The sequence below is a fragment of the Buteo buteo genome, chromosome 6, assembly GCF_964188355.1.
Source record: "Buteo buteo chromosome 6, bButBut1.hap1.1, whole genome shotgun sequence".
NCBI lineage: Eukaryota > Metazoa > Chordata > Aves > Accipitriformes > Accipitridae > Buteo > Buteo buteo.
The window spans coordinates 34,692,485-34,714,984 of record NC_134176.1 but is presented as its reverse complement, the minus strand read 5'-3'; the positions used below and the strand labels follow the sequence as shown (position 1 = coordinate 34,714,984).

General features: G+C 40.8%; 1 protein-coding gene across 4 annotated transcripts in view; it reads left to right on the top strand.

The window, feature by feature from the left end:
- MEIS2 (Meis homeobox 2) overlaps positions 1-22,500 on the top strand; it is a 174,205-nt gene that overhangs the window by 115,102 nt on the left and 36,603 nt on the right. The window lies entirely within an intron of this gene.

Here is a 22,500-nt window from a genome sequence, read left to right as displayed (position 1 = left end):
GAATGAAGCTCAAGCATATGATTAAAAGTCTCTCCTAAATAAGAGTATTTTTCTGAAATCAGGCTGAAGACAGGAATGAAGAGCTCCTTGAACAGGAATCACATTTCCAGACATAGGTCCAGGTTCAACCATGTGTATGTGTGATGCTATATTTGAAAATAGTGCATGCACGTATCGCAGAGGGAGTACTTAATGTGCTTGAAGTTGGCAGCATGCTTGAGCACCCTGTTAGATTGTGGTGAGAGAGAGGAGGTAAAAGCTGTAAAGGAGAAAGAAAATACTTGTGAAAGGTTTAGGCATTTTTCCAGATTGCTGGTACACTGTAGTGTGCTTACTATTAATGCTGTAACTTGTTATATAGACTGTTCAGAGCAGAATTCTGCTCGCATATCTGACATGACTCTGAAATTCAGACTTTGCCATTTCCAGGTCCAGGTAACATTGAAAAAAGAACAACTGGTTTAAATGACAAGGAATAGTATTATTTTTGTTTATTTTTCTGAGAGAAGGGAGATAAGGGATAGACGGATACTTTGACAGCAGGTAAGAAGCCCTGCACTCCAGGTTTTTAGGGAACTAAAACCTAAGCTTTAGGAAAAAAAGACTTAATTTAAAAAAATAACTCATTACCAACTGATTCATGGTTTTTAAGAAATATAGTGAGAATATGTTTGGGTTTAGTAAATTAACATTTTGAAAGGAATAACTATTTTGGAGACAGAAAATATTAAGTTATGGAGATCTTGCTGTAAGGATTAAATGCAATACTTTGACTATTGCCATGGTCCTACAAAGAATAATGAGACATTGAGGAAAAAATTAGAAGTATTCATTAGAAAGTTTGATTTGATTCCTAAGTTAACCTTACTTGAAATTGAAGAAGCTCAGCTATATTTTTAACCTCTCTCTTTCCTTGTATTTCTGTAAAGTCAATATCTACAGAACCTCTTAGACACTATACAATTCCAGCTTTTAAATTATTTTTAATTTTCATTTGTGAATATCATTATTCACTCAGTCTAGATATATGACAAATCTCAAATAAACAAGGTGCTCATGACTCTCTTGGTCTTACACTGCCATTTGGACGGTGTTCAAATTTAGCTGAATATTAAAACCTTAGGAGGATTATCCAAATGATATCTGTAGATCAGTGGTTTTCAACCTGTAGTCTGCCATCTGGGAATCTCTGGATTATTCCTGAGCGGTCTGTAAAAACTGACTAAATTCCCAGCCTACTTCAGTTGCTTAAATTCACTACACATCTTCAATGGAAATGTTTTACAACTTTGAAAATCAGAAAGGTTGCAAACCCTTTTTTAGAGTTTTACTCATCACTTGCTTAGGATATTATTGATCTTTTCCAAAAAGCAACTGATAACTATGAAGGTTTTGCTTACGTTAAGCAGCAGATGGTTTCTTCTGGATAGCTCCTGACTGGAAAACATTAAAATGCTTTTTCAGAATATTTTCACTGAATTTTCCCTAAAATTCCTTCAGATTTTCATTTTTGTATGGAAATATTTTTCAGCACATGGAAACCAGGCCTTGGAAAGGGCCTTGCATCAAGCAAATCCACAGAACATAACTAAGAAAGCAAGCTTCGTGTCAGTAGATTAAAGTGTGTTCGGCAGAAAACGATGAAAATGTGCTATGGAAAATTAAGAATCCACAAACTGAAAACATAAAAAAATTATTCATTTGTGATGGAGATTTCCCAAACAGTGTTACTTCTCATGTTTACTATGTAAACGGGGAGAGAATCAACCCCATGTGATTCATGAGGAAGCCCCCACAGTAGTTAGATCAGTCACCAAGACCCAGAATTAAATCTTGAGACAGGGTGGAGGCCTGTTGACTTTGGGGGAAAAGTGCCAGAGCCAAACCCCAGACTCCAGCCCTTGGGCACATTCTTAATGAGATGCTATTTTTTTGTAGACTTTCAGTTGCAGCAACTATTTTTTTTTAATTATGTGTCTGGTAATGCTATGTAAACGCTGCAGGGTTTAGCTTATGAAAGGTTCATGAACTGAACAATGTGGTTTGGTTTGCAGCAATTGGTAACAAAATTCCACCTAAAGTTATATGTAGGTGTCACTCTTTGATGAAAGATAAGGTTCTAAGGAGAATATCATCCCTTCTTACGTGCAGGGGGAATGTGTCCTCCCCACTTTCATCAAACCTAAGGAACTCTTCCCTTGCTGGCAAAGTTAAGAGGACCTGTAACTTGCATGAGAAATCTCAACTGCTGTTGCAACATCAGACAATATTTGCAGTAGATACCATACAGGTATAGCAGATAGCAGAAACCATACAGGTAACAGATACCATACAGGTATTGCGAAGAGTGCTATAACGAAGTGAGAAGTGATCTGGGAGTCACTGCACTTTCTCTTGTATCTCAACTTTGATATTGCCCCTTTAAGAAAATATTTATGACAAAAAACCGGAAAGGATAGGTTTATTCTCACTGGCAAAGAAAAAAATGGTAAGTGCCTCTGAAATGAACCTACTAGTTTCAGTGAGGGCCCCTGCCTCAAGGAGGCCATAGACACCTCTGTGGGGTGAGAGGTTGGAGGGACTCATTGAAAGAAGAAAAGGCTATAAACTCAGGAGGAAAAGAAAGCTAAGGTCCTGGATTTAGCCTTGATCTACCTCTGTTGCTCATAGAAAAGTTGACTGCTGATCTAATTGTGGCTTCTAAGGTCACTGAAATTTTCTATATATTTTTTAACAATGCAAAAGATGAACAAATACTTATTAAAATCAGTAGTCCAAGACCTTGGAAACACATTGCAAATCTAGGAAATCAAGAGTAAACTGGGAATTGAGTAAAATAATTCTGCCTGAAACAGTAGTAAACATATGGAATAATTGGCCAGCGAAGCAAGTAATCTAAATGAGTTTAAGAGACAGCTGGACGTTTTTATCTCAGGAGAGAAAGAACTGAAGGATATAGTGATAAACCAGGGAGGTGAGGATGAAATATACTGAAAGAAAAGGCTTGATGAACCAAAGAGCCTTTCTCTAGTCAGCAATTTCTTATGTTTATAAATGTAATATGAATAGCTCCTGTGTGAATATGCTATTTCTACATAGTGTCACCATGTCTAAAGAAGAAACATTTTGTTTCAGAAGATGGATTTTTCTGATGCAGCCTCCGCTGCCAGTAATAGATCTGCTGGATCCACCCACTAAACACAAGCTCAACTGCCCCCACTCTCTCTCCAAAAAGTGAATTATTTACACTGTACTTCATTGCTTCAACTTTCAAATTACTTCATGTAGTAGTACCTTACAATCATTTTCTTAGCAAATCTGTGGCTAGTGAAAGTGTGATGTGGAGCCATAGATTTCCAATCCAGCTAGGCTTCAGGGAAGATTTCCTTTATTATTGTTTTGTCTCCCAACCATGACATTTTGGATGAGCTGTGGTGGAAACATCATTGATATACATATTAACAAAAATAAAGCCAAACTCATTCCAAGTAGTGTCTTTAGCTAGTTCTGATGCAGCTCATAGTCCTCCTCCCTGGCATCACAGTCACACCATCATTTCTTGCAGAAAGCAAAAAAGCAAGAGAGAGAAGCATGAAGTATAGAAAAATGGAAACAGCATTCAATTTTCAATACTAACTTTTGTATCAAGGCTCAAAGTTCAGTTTCAATGCAAGTCCTATATGTGGTTACCTAACTACCCAACTGCTCCACAAATCAGAGATTTGGATGTGTAATTGGCAAGGTTTATGACTGTAATTAATTGTGGTTTTAAGTGATTGCAGATGCAAAATTGCACCTCTAGGAAAGGAGGCCAGGTTGAGGCCCTTTCAAAAAGCATGTTCTTCAGGTTGAACCAGAAAGATTGTACAGTAAGTTGAATGAATTTCAAAAAGGCTTGATTTTCCACTTACTTGCAGTTTTGCTTTTGCTGGTGAAACATCACTGGCTTTAGCACAGTTTGCCTGATTAGCACTGGTGCAAGTTTAAAAAAAAAAAAGGTCTCTCTGTGTCTGGAATTAGGGGCGTGGGAGGAAGCTGGATGTATCAGTGCTGAGTGTGCAGCTGCACCACTTGTGTTTGGAAAGAGAGGCAGCATTGCCATCTTCCTCTGTTTAGAAGTGTTGGAACCAATTGGTGGAATGCCCATTCTGACATTAAAATTATGATTTCCATAGTACCGTAGCCATTGTGCCTCTGTTCCCCGCTGTGTCAGATTGAGCATTTCTGGAACAAGTAATCCTTGCTCAAAGTAATGCTGTTTCCAGAAATTTAGATTTGCTCTGACACTGTGCAAATAACTCAACAACCAGGGTCTTTTAAAAGTAAACAAAGCAGGGAGGAAAGGGGAAAGGAAAGGACTTCCAGCTCTGAGTAGAGATTTAATAGAAAACCTTTAAGTTCAACTGTATTAGCTCCTTTGCGCCTCATCATTTTACTGTGTGAAGGAAGTCTGAAATAAGGATCTCCACTACATTATCACAGGATATGTATTTCTTTGAAGTGTTGTCATATCTGATTCATATTCCTGATTGCATTTAATGAAGAACAATAAAGCAATGTACCAAGTTTGTGTAATTCAAATAAACTCGCACAAAAATAGGCAGGTAGCCATATTCATTGGGGAGGGGGAAAAATATGGTCATCCCCAGAATATACACTACAGCCCCAGTTCAGAAATCACCAATTATTTAATTGCCCTATTCAGATATACAACAAAGCTTTCCATTCCTCTTGATGGTATGGATTTTCATTATCCTTCTCCCACCCATCAGGACAGACAATAATAAATCCCACTGTCTACAAATCGTGCACTGGGCACAGGTCCCTCTTTCTGCACTTCAGTGTAGAAGTTTTTGTAATAGAGACCATATTTACTCAGTTCTCTTCTTCTTGGCAGGTTTATCCTTTATGCGAAACCAAACCTACAGAAACCCTTCTGTAATCAGGAAACATATTGTTATCACAGTATATTTTCCATTAGGCTCCATGCGTTGGAAACATCTTCTCCCTTCCCCCCCCATTAATTTTCTTTTCTGCACTTAGATTCATCTGAAAGGTCCCCTTTCTCTTGGGCTAGCACTGCAGGCAATGACTCACCGGAGACTTGTTCCCTAGTGACAGCAATAAGTCTCACTGGGCTTGCTTGAGAAGACGTTTGCCAAGCCTTTACTGCTCACCCAAAAGACTTGGGGTAGAAAAGAAACTGTCTGAAAGTTGCTAATATTTTACTATTTATATTTGAAAGTTCATTTGTGTTAGCTGAGACGGTGCCAAGTTGCAGGGTAGAGAAAGGAGGGAGAACTCCAGAATACAGCCATGGGGCCTCGTTGCTGCCTCGCTGTTCTCGGGGAGTTTTTCCTTGGAGATTTCCAAGGAAGAATCAGTTGAGGCAGTGACTGGGAGACAGGGAATTTGTTTCTGATTGTGACATGGCCTGGCCGTGTGAATCTATGCAAGTATTTAAGTCCCTAACACACAATAAAGGTGAATTTTCTTCCTTTCCTACATCTTTTTTTTTTTTTCTTCCCGAGGCATCATCTCTGTGGCATTTTTTCTTGGTAGTCCGTGATGCTGGCCTGCTCAGCTCTCTCAGCCCAAACAGGTCCCCTGCAAATTCCAGAACGGCCTCCTCACCTATGTCCCCTCCTCTGGTCCCAGCCTGAAACGCAATGAAGGGAGGGAATTTAGGGATATAGCACTGGGCCTGGACCCTTCATTGAAGAATTTCCAAAAGGTTAAGCTTTTTTACTTCTCCCGGTGTGATGTACTCTAATAGCTCTCCTTGGGTTATCCTTGAGATTCAAAACATGTAAGAATTAGTCACTGCTCTGAGAGTTAATTCCTCTCTGATTCAGTTCTCCCCTCTGCAGGAGAAAGGGTCTAGTAATACTTACCTGACACCTCACACTGGAGTGAAATCATATTGTTAACATAAATAGTTCACAGTTCATAAATGAAAATATAATGTAACTTTTTGAGATTTATTTTAATTATATTTTCTGCAGGTTCACACAGTTTGGAGAGCTTTGGAAATAGAAAAATGTCAGAATGAGAGAGTTTGCATGACAGGAGGGGATTTCCTAGTCACAGTTCCAGTTCTCTTGCAGGAGATCACATAGATTACCAGTGAAGAGAGAAATATGTCTTCTTTTCGGTGTGAACAATTCCAGATTTCCTCCTTTGGAAAAAAAAAAAACCAAACCCAAAAACCAAACCCCAAAAAACCAGCAAACTATCAGCAGAGAAAATAGAGAAAGCACTGCTTTAAAATTTCTGTTTCAGAACACTTTTGCTGTGCTTGCTTCAAGTTCCATTTCCTGCTTCATTGTTTTATTGTGATTGTAGTAGAAAACATACTCTCTTCTTTGTATGGGATTTAGAATCATTGCTGCTGACTACTCATTCAGTTCAGACTTGCTGCTGCATCCCAGCCCTTGTCCGAGACCTGCTTTGTTCTAGTATTTGGTTGGGAATGCGAGCAGGTTTTAGTCCTGGTTTTTTATACCTCACAAAGTAAACAAGGGAGAGATATTACATTTTCCATGTGTTTCCAGACATATCTTATCTTTTATATTAGTCACTCTAAGCTGATGTTTCAGTCTGTTTAAAGTTGACCTCTCAAGTTGTGAACTTCCTTGAAAAACACTGATAAGCAAAAAAACTTTAACAGCAATTAGCGAGGGAGTGGTGGTGCTGTGAGTTAACATTAGCCTTTTATCTCAAGAAAGCAGAATGCAAATGCGGCAAAAGTTCCAAGGTAAAGAAATAAATATTTTGGCAAATCAGGGTGGTGACTTAAGCACAGTACTTATGAGAGGAAGTGGTCTGTAGTTCAGAAAGAACATCATTCAATGGTTCTTTCCAAAAGATGCAGTTTCTCTCTCAAGTCAGTGAAGGGAGGTGTGTTGCTGTAAAGCAGCATCAGCCACCATGGCATTTTCCAGCTTTTCACCATTCTGCAATCCCACGAGGACCCTGGCCTATTCAGAGAAGCCCTGCCAAGAAGGACTTGGGGCTACTGGTGGATGAAAAGCTGGACATGAGCCGACAACGTGCACTCGTAGCCCAGACGGCCAACTGTATCCTGGGCTGCATCAAAAGCAGCGTGGCCAGCAGGTGGAGGGAGGGGATTCTGCCCCTCTGCTCCGCTCTGGTGAGACCCCACCTGCAGTTCTGCGTCCAGCTCTGGGGTCCTCAGCACAGGCAAGACGTGGGCCTGTTGGAGCAGGTCCAGAGGAGGCCACAAAAATGATCAGTGGGCTGGAGCACGTCTCCTGTGAGGAAAGGCTGAGAGAGTTGGGGTTGTTCAGCCTGGAGAAGAGAAGGCTCCAGGGAGACCTTAGAGCAGCCTGCCAGTACCTAAAGGGGGCCTACAGGAAAGATGGGGAGGGACTTTCTACAAGGTCATGTAATGATAGTACAAGGAGTAATGGTTTTAAACTGAAAGAGGGTAGATTTAGATTAGATATTAGGAAGAAGTTCTTTACTGTGAGGGTGGTGAGGCACTGGAACAGGTTGCCCAGAGAGGCTGTGGATGCCCCATCCCTGGCAGTGTTCCAGGCCAGGTTGGATGGGGCTTGGAGCAACCTGATCTAGTGGGAGGTGTCCCTGCCCATGGCAGGGGGGTTGGAACTAGATGATCTTTAATGTCCCTTCCAACCCAAACCACTCTATAAGTCTGTGATTCAATAGGTGGGATTTGTGCTGTGAAGGGTGAAGGACCAAACCCTGCAGCAGTTCTGCCTTCCCCTCTTAATATGCACTAGCAATGTGACTGTGCAGGGTCAATTATTTCCCAATACTGTTTCGTTTTTGCCCAGGAGTTTGTAAATAATAGAAACACATGGTTAGGGGTAGAGTGAAGAAATCTCTTCTAATGAGGAGTTTATTCAGGCAGGGTTGGGTTTTTTTCCTTTTCATGAATTTGTTGATTACTCAGTGAGTGTTTCGTGTAAATAAATCTGAGCCTGGGACTGCTTGCAAAATCAGTTCCCCACATGCATCATTATTCACTTTTTCCATTTTTTCCATTGGTTGCCTAAGCCACATGGCCTGATTTCTGATCACTGTCTCCATGAAAGTAGCTGTACAACAGTTTTACTAACAAAAGGAAGGATGTTATCAAGTTTTCATTCTCTCATGGACAGCGTGGGAACAACTTACTGAATTAGGAAGAGGCAAGTTGGCAAAAACAGGCAGAATTTTACTTTTTTTTCCCAGTTCTCTCACATCGGGTCTTTCCCTGAAATATCACTGTTAGAAAGCATAGTAGAAAAACGTGATGTGGGCTAAGATATGATTTTTAAAAGTCCATCTTATCTGGAGAACTGTAGCTCCATATGCACATGGGTCTGTATTAAGGAACAGCAGAACCATCAGAAATTAGTGGAATACTTGGATCCTAGTACACAGGTCTATGGAAGAACAAGAGAGGGAACCAGTCCTGTGCTCAAGGAACAAGTCAGAAAGCTGAAGAAGAGACATCCTTGGGTCAACATTATGATTATCCCAGAACCCTGCCAGGGCAAATCAGCTCTTACTCTAGTCAAGCTCTCTGTGCAGCATGAGCACTAACCGTCACAGTCATATTCCTACCTGTCCCTTGTGGACCTCAGCCCTCTAACTGCAAAGCCTACGTTACTGTAGATTCAACAGTGCCTTTTCTCTTTTATCTCATTCAACAGTTTTCTATTATTTGTGACAGATCCTCAGTGTTGTTTTCACAAACACTGAGTAACTATGTTATGGGGATATTTGTTCATTCCTTGCTTGGAAGGTTGGAATTAGAGAATCCTTAAGCCTCCACTCTGGCTGTGGGGGGAAAGGGCAGTACAGGAAATTTGAACTTCTTGCTTATTTCCAAAGCAGTGCAATATTTGTACTTGCCCTCAGACGTTATCAGTATGTTAACAAGCAAGCCAGCAGTGGAATAAGGTAGGGAGCTACAAGAATATGGGCTTACGCCAGCCCTAATCCAACAATGGGAAAGTCCTAACATGAGCACGTCGAGCATAGCTACTGCCTCGTCTGCCCCTTCTGCGACTGCTGGAGCATGGCGCTGGGCGCAAAGGTACACGTGTGTCTGCCGGTACGAATGGTCAAGGTAAAGCAGGGAGCCATAGGAATGATTCCGCCCACTTGCTCCATCCCCGAAACCACTGTTTTATTGCTAAGTGGATGGGCTTGGAATGAATTTATCCACAAACATTCATGCAAGCAAAATTAATTTGTACGAACGCTCATGAGAAAAATGAATGAGCCAGGGTTCAAAATAATAAACTGATCAGTCTCCCCTCCTTCCAAGAAATGCAAAACGCTCCTTCATCCTCAGTTAGGAGGACAAAACAAAACAAAACATTATTCATATTACAGAAGGGGTAGTTAAAAGGGTATGGGTTTGATTAAAACTTTATATTTTATAAAATTGTGTTATTACATTATTTCATAATGCTTAAGAGCATGTGCTTTAATTAAAATTCCTTTAAAATGTAAGAAAGCGGCACAATTTTTAAAGGGGCTGAAAAACTTGATGCAAAATACTAGCTTTTGGAAGCAGGAAAACCATTTTCCTTTAACTAAAATAACAGATTTGTATTGTTTTCTAAGCAGATGATGGTTAGGTATTTAGATACTGCTCCTGCAGGGTATTTGTGCATTCCTTACAGATTAGCAGCAGTTAGTAGGATGAACCCCAGACTGTTTTGAATCTGACCCCTCTTCAGGTGCAGAAAGGAAATCAGTAAAAAAAGAAAAATCGGGTGAAAATTGCTGATCAAAAATCATCAATAACTCTCCTCACTGACCTTGCTGTCGCTGACAAGGCTGGTGGAGACTGGCCGCATCGCGAAAATAATCAAGATCTAATGTGATGCTGACCCTGTTGTGTCTTTTACATTTCGGCATGAAAAGGAAATAACAGAATCTCTCCACAGGCTACACTTATAATTAATACTGATTGGCTATACTGCTAATTTTATGTGATAAAGATATTAAAATAGTGTCAATAAACCAGGAACAAGTGATGTGTAAAATAATTAACACTAGAGGGAACATAATAAGTTACTTATTAAAAACCATAGATAGATTATGTGACCCTGTGCTTGCAGCAACTATGGAGCACATGACTTGGTATACATCTTTTGGTCCAAACACCTCATTGCACTCTGTCAGATTACTGGCTCCTGACATTAAATAAAATTCAGGTATGATTTATGGGGTGGCCTTTTGACAGGAGCTGGGATCAGAAATGGTTTAGGCTTTGCCAGTGTTCAGCACTGTTTTCATTACCTACTGATATAATGCAAGTATTACATTTAGTCAACCGAATTATGTGTAGTTCTCTGAGATTCTCCCTCACTCCCTGTAGTCATTGTTCCACTCATAATAAAATTATCCTATCAATTTGCCACAAGAGGAAGACCGGAGTTCACTAAATTACAGCCATGTGTGTTTGTGCACTAGACAAAGTGATACCAATTAAAAAAAAAAAACAACAAAACAACGCAACAAACCCAAGTAGATTCTATTTTTAAAATGTTCATGAAGAACAGTGAGATCGGCTCGCAGAGGAGGCCACCCCTGAATTCCAAGCACTGGAAATTTCTTTTTCCTTAATTAGTAAAACAGCATCTATCTAGAAAAAGAAAAGAATAAAACAACCAGCGAGATGCTGAATAATATGTCAAAAATGACACCTGGCCTCCCCTATGACTGATTAGTTTGAGACATTTGTTGTGTGAGGTGGAAGCATCATTTTGCACTTCCTTCCCCCCGTTCCAAGTATAAGTCTATTTCTTTTCGGCAGCCTGAAAATGGTGGGTTTCTACGCAGACTGCAACCCCCCCGCCCAGTTCTGACAGCTGAAGTGAAGCCATCTCAGTGGTTTAGCAGTGCTGCCACACAGAAGACCTGAATTTGGGAGCGGCCCGGGGGCACTCTCTTTATGAGCCTTTGATGCTCTGATGTGTCACAGAGGTGATACGCTCTGACTGCAGGCAGCGGCGCTCGCTGACGGCTCCTGACTCTGTGCGCACCTCCTGATGGCTGAGTTATGACGCAGCACTCGCATGGCGTGGTAGGAGATTGCTTAGCCCTGTCCTGGCTGGGGAATGAATGGAGTTAATAGCTGTTTCATGTGCTATGTGCTGGTACACAAAATGCTCCCCAAATTAATCTGGCTGTGTATCAGAAGATCTGTTTGCCGAGTTTCTGCGGCAGCAGCTAGGCTTTGCGCTACACGTAGTGCAGAATGACTTCCCGGGGCCATCTCCAAACTCTCTTTGCTTACAACCTGTGATCATTTCTGTGAGTTCCAGTGAATTACTACTTTTTTATTTTTAACAGTAACTAGCTGTTGTGACTTTCATGCCAATAAGCATTCAACTGAGGACCAGAAATTGCTAGCATATAGTTCAATCTAGAGGCATGGCATCCATGCCATCTCCTGCAATTTCTGAGACATTGAAGTACCTCCTGTGCTGACTTTTGAGCAAGTCTTCCAATTCTTATTTCCCTGGATATTCCTTTTTTCTTCTGCCTTGCTGCTGTCTTCATACTGTTGGTTGGTTTTACGCTAGAACTCCGCACTGTTTATACGTCTCTTCTCATCAGGTGAAGGTAGCCTCAAAGTGAAGGTAGCCATGGATCTTCATGAGTCCACCTTATCCTGGTACTGGCAGGGTGTTCTGGATGATATTTTGTAGTTACATTCGGTCATTTTAGTACTGTCATGATTCTTTTCAGATACTGTATATGAGCACTGAGTGACTGTTTCCTTGCTATTGCTTTAAGTGTTGATTTTATTGCTGGGCTCGCGCCTGTGCATTATGGCTGTAGGTCCATGCCTTCTTTGCTAGGCAGTGTTTCCTGCTTAGCTGATGTTTCTAACTGATCTGTTGTCCATCTATTGTCCTTATTCTGGATTGCAGCGGACTAATCTCCAAGGAAATTATCTTGATTTATCTCTCTATGCTGGGCTCACATTTAGCTCCAGGGACAGTTTACTGCGGTGGTCCAATACTGCAAAGTGGGGATAAGTTCTTACCTTTCCTGTCTTTGCCATTTGTCTTCTGTCTGTCTCTGGAAACTGTTGACATGGAATAGATCATGCCTGTCTATTTTTCATTTGCTTCTGAGAAGAAGCTCCCAGTTTGACATTGTATTATCAAAAGTCTGCTGCTCTACATTAAGCTCCCCATAGTATCCCATATAATGCCTTGCAAATTGTGACCTATGCTTTTTGTTCATTTTCTTGGTTCCAGTCCACATTTATTCAATCTAGCATTAAGTAGCTAAGTGGGTACTTAAATTAGGAGCATAGTTGCCCTATTTTTCTCCTGGATGGAGAAGAGCACTTTCAGAGGGCAGTTTGGATCACGGGTTAACTTTCTCTGTGGAAGTACCTACTTTTCTTTGCTGCTGGTGGGAGTGACTCTCCAGTGCTCTACATTATTCAGGATGAACTTGGGCCCAAGTCTGCTTACCCAAAATCAGAGTAAAGATTGCCTGTGTCTGCTTAGTTTCTATCCTCAAAAGTTCAGTCCAAGTTTTGGCTTAGGAGTCCATGAGGCTGTAGCATCCTTTGTCAATAACTATTAAGCACCCCACACTGCTCCACGCACATTCTTCACTTGTCTTTCATGCTTGATGCTTGGTTAGACAGTACATTCCTCAACTTATCTCTTGTATTTATCCTCCAAGAAGTGGTCTATGCAAACTTATTTTACTATGTAATGAGGTCAGTCTAGCAGCGTGCTGCCAGCCACTTACTGAAGTATAATAAACCATTTACTTATGATTGTCTACCCAAATCATGAATAGAAATAGGATCAATATCAGAAAAACTCATTCTTAGCACAGCCAGGTGAAATCTTGGCCCTGCTGGAATCTGAAGAATCACACTAATAAAAAATTGAGAAATCCTTCTACCTTTTACTTCACCCACCACTTCCTGACTGCATGTGTATTGCAGACACTGGAGGTGACAATGCCGGGAAAGCAGGCTCAGTCTTATGTGCAATCTTGTCCACCTTAGGAGATTCAAATAACAGGTTATGGACACACAACTTACCATGAAGTAAAGTATAATGTGCACTTTTTTCTTGACAGCCACTCTGTGGTAATTGCTTACACGCAAGTTCTCTCTTCATGGTAAATGCAGCATTTCTGGGACAATTTATCTCTTGAAGATGGGATAAATCTGATTTCCTCTTCTGGAGAGCATGTACAGCCCATTACCAAGGAACAGCTGATATCACGTATATTCACACTTTACGTTATTCTACCCGAGATTATTCCAGTGCCCTACCTTCTGGTCCATCACAGAGCTAATGAACCCAACTTATGCTTTAAGGAGGGCATAGCAACTTTAACGTTTGAGACTGGCTATCACAGCAAGTCAATAACTGTGAGGGAATGTGACGTGAAACAAGTCCCATACATACTCTTATAGTTACTGTTTCCAATTTGCTCTGTGAAAGCCATATCAGCTGTGGTTGGAAGTGTGAAAAATTTTGCAAAGGTACTACTCAAGTACTTGTTGAATTAAGGAGAATTTAGTATGTTAGCTCATGGTCACAGTGCTACATAGCTAGATCTGAGACAATATTTCTGTGTGTATTGCTTTGAGCTTTTTTGTTGATTGCTTGTTCCTAATCTCTTAGGCCGTAATACTGAACTTGCAATGCCAAAACCCAAGCTGCTCTATGGAGAATTCAGATTTTCTTTTCTTATTAGGCCAGACTTGGATTGGATATGGTCCTTGTCCAAGTATTTTACCTGCCCCTTTTTCAGTGAAATATTCTTTGACACACCTTACACTTTAGCGCAGTCTGCAATGATACTATTTTTGGTGAGCTGGATGAAAAGGCAGTGAATTGTGAATTGTTCAAGCACAGAGGTGAGAAGACAAGCATTTTTCTCTTTAGAATTTGTAATTTTGGGGTTTTGTTCTAAGCTCCTGTCAAATTTCTCTTTACTAAAACTACAAAATCTGTATGCCATGCAAAAGCCTTTGTGTAAAAACTGGTGTTGAGTACAATGCTTGGACTAGAGCAAAGGTAGAGGAGAGTTGCATCCATAGTCTTCACAACTAGACACGAAGTCAGGTGCAGCCTTCAAGTGAGGTGGTACACATCCTGCTGTAAGAATCTCCTCACAGCACCAGGAGTAGGGGCAGATTCACCAGGACTAGTACCACCTCTTAGCACCATGTGTGGTTGCCCATGCCACTCTGTGGCAGGGAAGTTCAGTGATGGTACAACTCCCGCATCACCGTGGTGTCTACCTCCACCCCAGGGGAGCTCTTACCAGGCCTCGCTCAGATTAGAGGAAGCCTCTCTGAGTACAGAACCTCATGAATTGGCTCCATATTTATTTTCACTAACTATAAGAAGGTGAGTCAGTTGAACATGTGGAGCCGATGCCAGCAAAGCTTCTTCATTGCATGACTTTTCTTATATCCACAAATCACACTGGTCACATTCATGATCGATGACAGAGAATAAGATTCAGAGAAAAGGCTAGTCTGGCTGTACAAGTCCTTAAGACCAAAAGGTCTTAATGGATTCCATATGAGAGGAAAAGATGCTGTCCGCTACAGAACTCATATTTATGGAAGAATACAGTTCCTGTTCTCAGCAACACACAAACAATGTTTTTTGTTCTGACTTCTACATGTTGTTGATTTTTAAGAGATCAAATCTGTATCAAATAAGTCAATAGCAAATAAATAAGGTGTATCCTACGATAAATAGGATTTATCCTATTGAAATCCTAGAATTTCAAATGGCAAGATCAAGTAATCCATAACAGCAGCCAGCAAAAGTGGCAGTGTAGCCAAGTGAATAGTACACTGGGACCCAGCAGACATGGGGCATCTTCTTCCTTGTGTCTCCGAGTTGCTTAGGCAGGTCACTTTACTTCTTTCTGCCTCAGTTACTCCATCTAAAAATGGCAACGATAATACCGTCATACTCTGTGATGCTCGGTAGTACTTTACATGGAGAAGCTAAGAGATACCAGAAATACAAATGTATTTTCTGCAACGGGCTGTTGCTTTCAAGGCTCAGAGGAGACTTAGCAAAGTTGCTATTTTTGGTTGCAAAATTGTGATTTCAAGTTTATTACTAGAATGAATTATCTTCTAATAAAAATAGTATTTCATTTAAAGCTTGCTTACTGAAGAATGTATACGGCATTCATCACATCATAATTTTTATTAATTTTTTTATATAATTCTCCTATTCATTAGTTGTTCTTATTACAGCAATAGTGGATGACATATGCATTTTAAGCAGCACTTATTTTAAGTGACCAATAACTCTTCGAAATAATCAGATTCTGAGCTGAAATTTTTGTGCTTATTTTCATCCCAAGAGTGAATTTTTTGGATGTTTAATTTTGAAAATCCAAACCCAAGCTGGTTCAGGCTAAGAAATTCAAGAAACGGCAGGTACTATCTGGGGTTTTTTTAGCAATTCTGAAATACACTGCTCAATCTGGTTTCCTTTCATCAATTTGTGGAGTATTGTATTTCATCTTGTACAAGAAAAAGAAGGGAAAAAACAACAAATTTTTTTTAAAGCACATAGTGGCTTAGGAGCTCCAGTTCTATGGAAAATCAACTAGGCAAATTTGCATAAGTCACTTAGGCTTAAAGTTTCCCAGATATACGTAGCTAGGTCTCATTGAAATAATTGCATTTTAGTTGAAATTAGTTACTTGCAATGGTGTAAGGTGCTTTTAAAATTTTGGTTTTCTTGAAAATTTTGCTCAGAACCGAGTGGCTAGCTTAACACCAAAAAGCAGCTGATTACAACTGCAGTCCCATTGTAAAGCCCTTGCTAAGGCTAGTGGAAGGTGATAGGAGCAGCCTCGGTCACCGGTGGTTGCCACCAAGACTCTTTGTCAGGCAGGGAGAATGGTGAAAATAGTGCATTGCTATTTTTAAAATTCCTGGAGAAAGGCTGGGCCGCCCTCATGAAATGGGCTCTTGTGCTTCTTCCTTTGACTTTGGTAACCTAGTTTATTTATTTAGTGACTGGAGAATCAAAGCGAGAAGAACTACGACCTCATTTGGTTGTATTGATGTCCCCCATCATGTGTGGGGAGATTCTTCCCTGCCAACCATGTAAAGCTAACCTTTATCCTCTTTTAAATCCCTCCTTAAAGCTTGCCTCTACCTGTGCCTACAAATCACTCCCATCTGTCTTTGGTTAGGCAAGTGACTCTTGCTTTTCTGCTAAACTGTTTGTTTTATTGTTACTTAATCCTCCCAAACCACCCCCACCCACTCACATTTCCTTATGAGCTCTGTCTGATATGCAGATTGGGAAAGTTTTGGGGTGGGGGCTCTATTGTTTTATCGGTATGACTAGCCTAGCACAAGGGACTGATCCTTAGCTGACACCCCGTGCATCATCCTAACGCAAAATAATAAGAGAGGGGTTTATAGGCTAGCAGGTATTACAGGGCAAATGATAAATAATGAAGGGCGTTTGTGTTTCGTGTAAGCAAAGAAATACGGTTAAATCTTCTGCAGGAACTTGAGCCTATTCAGTGCATAAATCATTCCTAGCCTTTCTGCTACATTAATACACAATCAGCTCCTATGAAGACGTAACTCCGTTGCTTTCAGGGATCCACAGCCCTTACCTGTAACAATAGCCAAGCTCAACTCAAGTTACATTTAAAATTTTTGCTAATCAGTATGGATTTGCATGCTTTCTAAGAAGTACTCTGTTCATTTTAAGTGCCGCAACTGGAGCTCTGTCATTAGAAAAGAAACATTTGGGGGTCTGGGGAACAAAACAGGAATGCCAGTAAGGTAATTATCATAACAGTTGACTCTGGGAGCGCAGGAAGTGGTGCTCTGTGGCGCGAACGCTGCTCCTCACAGCCCCGGTCTGAAATGAGACTTTTCCACCAGATAACTCAAAATACATTTTAATACTGTTTCTAATGATGAAAATGTTTCAAACACTCTTCCATCTATTCATTGCAGCAGGAGTGGTTATTTCATTTTTTAATAGGAGCACTTACAAACAATCCAAGTGTAATAACCAGCAGCAAAAAATTATCAGTGATTTAGCCGATGCTGAACTTCTCACTTGTCAAACAGCACAGATTGTTTTTTCTCTTTTTTCTTAGCTCTTAGGTAAATTTCACTGCTTAGTAGCATCTCACACCAGACAAAGAGCAGGGAAGGGCTGAAAAAGCATGAAGCATAAGCGTTGCAAGGGCAACACAATTTCTTGTTTGTGAATGAAAACCAGGGTTGTAAGCTAAGTGGGAAACGTTGGCTGGGAGCTGTCTCAAATCCCTGCAAGTGAAAACATCAGGGATCAGAAAGCCAGTTCCAAAGGCAAGTGAAAGGCTGTTGATGAATTACTTTGTGCGTGTTTTAATTACCCTATCATCCTGAGATTTTTGTGTATTGATCTGAACAGTAGTAATAAAGCGCTTTCCTCCCCTCACTCCCTTCTAAGCATTAGAGCTTTGTCTATTAGGTATGCTTCTAAAGAGAGAAATTATTCATCTTCCAGACTAGCATGGAGAAAGGGGAAAAAAATACAAATGGGCGGGCATGATCTCTTCTGCTATTCAATATGTTTAAATCTAAATTGTTCATATAATTATTCCAGCGTGTATTTTCTTCTAGGCTGCAGCCAGGCAGAAAAATTTAAAACATGAGAAATTGGACAATGCTAATGTGAAGTAAAATATAGTTAAACGTTACATTCCTTTCAATGTCATTTACCAATAGTTATGTATCATACTAAAATTAAAGGAAAATATTAGCCTGAGAGTCAATGTATTAGTGGGATTTACAATAACTAATGTTGGAATAACCCTGAAAAAAAACCCTGAAATGAACCTTACTAACATTCGATCAAGAATGGCTCTGGGCAAAGGTGACTGGGAAGGATACCTCGGGATAATTTTGAGGAGGCATTTTTTGTGAGGTCTTCAGGGATCCTCTGTAATTTAAAAGCTAACTATTCACTTTAAATATTAACCAGTATAAATCATGATAATAAAAGATACGGATAGCGACCTTTATTAGGTAATGGCAAAAGAAGAAGAAAAGAAGAAGAAAGTAGTTCCACAACAGCACTGAAAGGCAAGCATTTTGAACCTCATGTTACATGCAGATAAACTTGGCCGCTCCTTTGAGCCTCAGTTCCTTGAGGAACCTACTTACACTGAGAATTTGGCTCAGCTTAAAACTGCAAATTCTCTCATCATATCAGAAAGTAAGACACTAACAAACTTGAAAATGGAGTGTCTCTGTCCAACTTTTCACTCAGCCACCGGGACAAGCTGCCTAACCTCTCCCATTTCCCTCTCCTTGCAAACGGGGCTGCCAAACTGCTGCTGAGGCTTGCGAGACGCGCAGGCGAGCAGAGACCGGTGCGGCCCCATGGAGCTCTTGCATGAAGGATGGGGCACATGTATGAGCGATGGGATTCCAAATCCCATCTTTACCGAATAATAATTAATAATTAATTAATACTTAACACCCATCTAGCGCTTTACAAGCATTAACTAATTAAGCTAATTCACCCAAGGTCAGTCCTTTGTACTCTCACAATACCCGAGATCTTTTTGATCATACACCCTAAAGAGTAAAAACAGTATATCAGTAATGTTAGTTTTAGCCTAACATTATTTGGCAATTTTGATCATTAGGGATGGAATTAATCAAATATCTACTGTGTCCCATTTTTGCATTTTATCTTCCATTCTGCATTTACTATTTTTATCTTTATTAATAGCTACTGCTCAGTGGCCTTAAAGAATTTCGCCATTCAACAGAAACTTTTCTTTCCAGAGACTTATGCTAATTAGTGCCTTGTTTGTGGCTTCAGTGTGATTTATGAGCTACTCTGAGTCCTGAATAACAAAATATCAGGCTATCTCCATAACTGTCTATTAATTTGTTTATCTTTCTATCTGTCTACCTATCTGCTGAAATTTAAAACAGTGCAATAACTTTAAGAACAGTGACACTAATGCAGCATTAGATTAAAAGAATGTTACTTTATACAGGCGTAAATGTAATTTAGAGGCACTTAGAGGAAGCTATATACTTAACATGATTCTTGGCCAGTGAAGACAGGTTGATCCCACTCATTTTGGGATTGCTAATTTGCAGTTAATTAGGAAGATTGATTCTGTTCTCTGATGCATAGGCCCAACCCTAAACGCATTTTTCCGGTTTCCGTGGCACCATGCTAGTTATCATTGTCATGGTGCAAGTATAACTGAATGACACGGTCCTTCATAAAACATAATACTTGGGGAGTTTGGGAAAGTAAATCTAGTAACCATTAGCAAACATCTTTCTGGTTTACTCTGTAGACTAAAATCTAGTGCCATCTGCATTTAAAACAACTTTCAAATTACATTCCTTTGAGAAGGTTTATTGCAATTAGCAAATAAAACCAGAGAGTTGATTTAATCCGCAACTAAAATAACACAATTTCAGAGTTTGAGGGAAATAAAATATTGACATTTTGCTTGAAGGAACTTGTATCCTTAAATAACTGCAGTGGGCATGGCATACTTAAGCTTGTACCTTTTATAGAAGCTAACATTTATTTTCAATGTGTTATCTCTTGAGGAGATTCTTCCCCTGTACTCTCAAAATACAAGCTGGTATGAGCCGATTTGGGGGAGGAGTGAAGATGTTGGAATAATCTGCAGCTAGTGTGGGCTAGCAGTAAATTGCTGCTCCCTTAGAGCGGGGGAAAGCAGGGGGAGAGCTGCGCTTCGGGAGGGAGTCTCCGGGCACCGTGTCTTGTGGGACTGGCCTGGCCTGGTGCGGGTTACACCAGGCATGTGTCAAGACACAATCTGTTCTCCTCATCCTGTGTGACTTACTGAATGAATGGGGCTTCAAAAAGAATATTTTGGATGTGTCTGTATCCTCGTGCTTGAAAACAATTCACGACAAGTACATCTAGTAAGCTGAGCTTTTTTTCACACCCTACCTGATTTCAAACGGGTCATTTCTCCTAGGTTTGGGTTTCAATACAGCTGTGAAGGTGTCGGTCCTCGGGGGCTGTGAACCTTTGCAAAAATAAACCAGGGCAAGTCTCGCTGTGCCTCTGTCACGCCAGACTGTGGCTGCAATGGTCTCCCCAGCTAGCCCTCTTTCTCTGCATCAGTACTTCCCCTCGCCGTTGCGCGTAGCTGTCACAAGCGCTCATCATCCCATCTCTATCCTACCAAAGTTCCACTTACACTGGGGTGTTCTTCTACAGGCAGACAATAAAAGCACACTTTGTAACAATTCTGCACCAGAAAACCTGCCCCAGGTTATCTGCCACGGGAGTACTACACTAATGATTCATAAATAAATAAATTCCTTCATTTATCACTTTACAAACAACTAGGAAACTTTTCAAGACAAGTCTATGGAAAATTCCTAGGTACTGTTCTAAAACAGCAAAATGAGGTGTGTTGAGTCAGTCTGGAAAAGCACAGATATACTAAACCTGAGAACCTATAGAGGGCCAGAGGCATTTTGTTATCCATTTGGGGAAAGAAAGAGATAAGGAGGATTGAGATACTTGCTATAGAATAGTTCCCAGACTCAGTAATTTTCCTTTCAAAATTTCAGTGTCACTGTGTTCACCATCTCTCTCTTACCCCTTAACCTTTCAATTTTGCAGTCCTCAGTGCTCATAATCCCATAAGTCACTGGTTGCAAATAAAACGAAAAATATCAAATATCAAAATATCCACCAGATGTAAGCATGCAGGGTAGCAAGAGCAGGCAGTGGACACACCTCTCAGTCAGCCCCATCAACTCCTTCAATATACACATGTGGCTTGTTGTCAGTACTTGTGGTTGCAGCCCAAAAGGATCAGGATCAAAGCAAGTGCTTTCCTAGTTCAAAGCCAAATTTGTGTCTTTGCTGGCTCATTTGAATTTTTCATCCAGACTTTCATGGCTTCCTTGTGTGCTTGTAATTACCACATCTTTAAAACCTGACAATCCCTTCATATGGGCCAAATTCTTTTCTCAGATTGTGCTTGTGCTCCACACAGGGGTCCAAGAAAAGATATGCATATGCTCTCTACAGCACAAACTTTGGGCCTAAATTTGATCCATAAAAATGCGAATAGAAAAATAGGCAAGTTATGAGTGTATACTTCACAGAGAGGAAAAGAAAGTAATTCAGAAGCTTCTGAATAGTATCCTTGGGGCCTGATACATGCTTCTAGGATCTCCAGTAGACATTAGGATAAGTAGATAGTTGAATATTTTCCCTTTGAACAGTAGATCAGCCCAAATCTGCCTAGCAGAAGAATTAAGCAGAAACTTAATTAATCTTGTATTAATATTTCCAGTGGATGTGTTGCAGGTTTTCTCCTGGTTTGAATACCAAAGCTCTGATCTCGACGTGTGTGCTCCTAACTCCTGCTTAGGGCTTAGCTCCCATTGATTTCCATGACCAAGATGACGAGCGCCCTTGCAACCTTCCAGCAGCACAAAAGGAGCACGAACTGGCAGCTCGAGTTTCCTCTGGAGTGGGGAAATCCCCCGTAAGTGCAGAGTCAGTGAATCCAAGACTCACACCACCATACCCACACCCACGTATTCTGGCTGCACATAGTTTGCGGGTGACTTGCTGGTTGCGAAGATCAGATAGCAGAGTTTAGAACAGGCAGTAGGAAGTTTTAAACCTGGTGTGCAGAAAAAAAGACCTGACCTAAAGATCACAGGGCCATAATCAGCGTTTTCTTGCTTTCTACACTCTTCTTAGGGGACACAGAAATGGACCGTAGGGAAGCAGAAAATTAGAAAATAATTATAGAAGAGACACCAACAAGGTCCGCCTCTGATTTGAACCTTCTGTGATACGTGTTTTTTAACCTCATTGTTCACTCCTCTTCAACCACACAATCAACAGGATTATTGCCAGCCTTTTCTCAGCTTTTCCATTCCCACACTTCTGGAGGTCCCGTCCACCTCTAAGCAGCCAGTTAAATTCTCTTAAACATCAGCTTATCCTTTTCCTCTGACTCACGGTTTCCTCTTCCCTCCATTTTCTTTCCCTTTTCCTCCCAGATCTCCCAACCTAATTCATGACCACCTCTGAGCAGAGTCAGCAGCCCAACTCAGCCGTAGTGACTCCCATTATCCCTCACTTCCCTCCGTGTGTTTTTAAATCCTTTCCTGACCTCCAGTAGGCCTTCCTACCTCGGATAATCCCACCGAGGGGTGCTAGCTAGCCTGGGAGTCTCTCCTGGGCTTGCATCAGCCTGCTACATTCAAATCTCATGCTCTGAGGCTTCCTCAGGTCAGACACATTCTGCAATGAATCTGACCTGGGGAAGCCCTGAAGCACAAGATATTTGAAAGGAGGATCAGTCTGAGGTTTGAAGCCGAGAAGGGGGGCGGCGGGGTGTGTGTGTGAGATTCATGTTCAGACCAGGTCTTATTGTTTCTGAACCAGTTTTTCCACTGCTAGCTAACCATCGCAGGTA